Raw genomic sequence first — 2,629 nt, 5'->3', positions numbered from 1 at the left:
ATTTTTAATTTTTTCTTTTTTATTTTACAAAATGATTTGAGACAATATCAAAATTGAGAATAAAAAGACAATCTTAATTCTTAAACAATGATTAAGATATGGTAGAATCTTATTGTTGTTAGAATTTTATCAATCTTTCAGAGAGAATGGCTGAATTTATTTGATAGATATTGCTTGCAATATCAAATAATTATGGTAGCTGATTTTAGTATACACGTAGCATTATTCATCAAATAATTATGAGATTAGAATAATTAGTAAGTATAATTACATTTAATTTGCATCAACATCCATGATAATGATATCTTGCCCAAATCAAAATGAAGATGAGAAGGTCTTATATAAGCAAATGAATCTTTTGCTAACATTTATTTATTATTCTTAACAAATGTTTAGAAGATTAATTTAATCAATTAACATTTGGTTTGTTTAAAGGATTTGACATTTATAACATTAAACAATGTGTTGGGTGCTTTTCTCTTTAAACTCAAAAAAAAATAATTAATATTTTTTATTATTCAACTTACCATCCAATTTATACTAAATTATCAATAATTCACGATACCAATTAATTTCATTCAATACTATTATAGAGGCATTTAACTTAAATTTTCACATAATTTTAAATAGTGTTTACCTGAAACTAAAATTCGTACCTTATTGATGATGGTTTTTTAACTCTTGAATTTTTTTTTTGGATAGACCTAAGCCTCAATTAGCACCACCAAACTTTCACCAAGTGCTCCACAAGCAACCCAAACGTCAAACCCGCACAATCAACTCAACTCAAGCACGCCAATATCCTTAATCAATCTAATTAAACAATTTAAATACTTTCAAGTTAGGATTTTCGCATGTAATTGCCAAATACACCAACGGTGAATTGTTGTTGGCATACAGGCCTCTAAAGCCCTTTTCATTGATGCGCATTGATTGGTGAGAAACCCTTCTACTTAACCTTGGATTAGGGGTGTACATGGGCCGGGCCACACCGGGTTTGGCCTGACCCAGACCCGACCCGAAATATAGACCGAGCCTAATTTCATGACCCTAACCCGACTTTAAACCCGATGAAACCTATGCATCTTCGGGTCGGGTGAAAACCGGATAAAAATTGGGTGAAAACCGGGTCTTCAACATGTAAAAATCACCTAATGTCCAATCATTATTTCACAATTCACATAGTAAAATTCACTTAAAAAATTATAACAAGAACCAACCATTTTCTAAAATTAAAACATAACCACAATCAATACTAATATTGTCTAATAACACCAAATATTTAAATCAATACAAATAAGACAATATTATGAATTAGTCTAAAGTCTTATGCGTTTTAAACATAAAACATTAACTTATAGTCTTATAATGACTAATAACACAAAATATTAAGGTTTACAATACTTAAATTTCACATAAGAATAATCATCATCCATCACTAATAACACAAAATATTAATTGTGTACGATAACCGGGCCACCGGGCCGAGTTCGGGTGACCCGAGCTATGACCCGGACCCGACCCGAAATAATGACCGGGTCTATTTTTGAGACCCTTACCTGACCTTAGACCCGATGAAATCACACTAAATTAGCCCCTAAAAGGTTCGGGACCGGGCCGGGTCTTCGGGCCGGGCCGGGCCATGAACACCCCTACCTTGGATTAAAACTCCGTTGTGCTTGAGCTTTCACTAAAGTATCAAAATCGCAAAATTTTAACATTAAACCCCTTTTCAAAAACACAAAATCAAAGAAAAAACAGAAAATGGGAGAAGAATTTCAAAATTTCTTACCACAAAAGTTAGATGGAAACGAAGAGGAAGCAAAAACGAATGTGTAGCCGCAAACGAATTGTCAATTAGAGATCCGAATTGAGAGAAAAGTTTATTTGAATGAGTGAAGTGAATAGTAAATTATGACTCTCCTTCTCTTCCTCTCTTCGTATATCTCTTAAAATGGAGGGAGGGGGGAGGGGGGAGGGAATGAATGTGATTTAGGTGTATTAGGGTTTATATATCATGGGCTTAGATTTTGGTGAGTCTTGTTATAATTTTTAGTCCGTTGGTCCTACCTTGAGCCAAAATCTTTAAGATAAGTGTTTGGATTTTTATTCTAAATATTTTTCTCATTATTTTTACAGTTTTAGTTTTCTCACATACAGTACCGGATAGGGATGGCAAAATTCTCCGAGATGCGGGGATCCCTACGGGGACTGCCCCGAATGGGGATCCGATTGTGGGGAATTTTCCCCGCGGGGATGGGGATGGGGGACAAAATTCCCCCGAAGCAGGCGCGGGGACCCGAGCGGGGATCCCCGCCCCATCCCCGCTATTCCCCGAAATTTATGAATTCCTTAAATTATCTTATTTCTCATATATGTTTTTTAGTCATTTCTCACACACACATATATAGAAACCCAAAACTCCTAATCTTTATTTGCATAACCCTTCTTCAATTCAGAGATCCCTAAGGCTGTCCATACTCCATCTAACCTCTCTGCAGCCACCCCCTCGTCACCCTTCTCACCGAATCGTCACACCTCACCGTGCCATCACCCTTACCGTGTCGTAATTTCTATTTGCGGCGCTCTTTTTCATAACTCTGCCGTCGTGTCCATTCTCCTCTCTGTT

This window comes from Arachis ipaensis, chromosome B04 (assembly GCF_000816755.2).
Source record: "Arachis ipaensis cultivar K30076 chromosome B04, Araip1.1, whole genome shotgun sequence".
Taxonomy (NCBI): Eukaryota; Viridiplantae; Streptophyta; class Magnoliopsida; order Fabales; family Fabaceae; genus Arachis; species Arachis ipaensis.
This window is presented reverse-complemented; position numbering follows the sequence as displayed.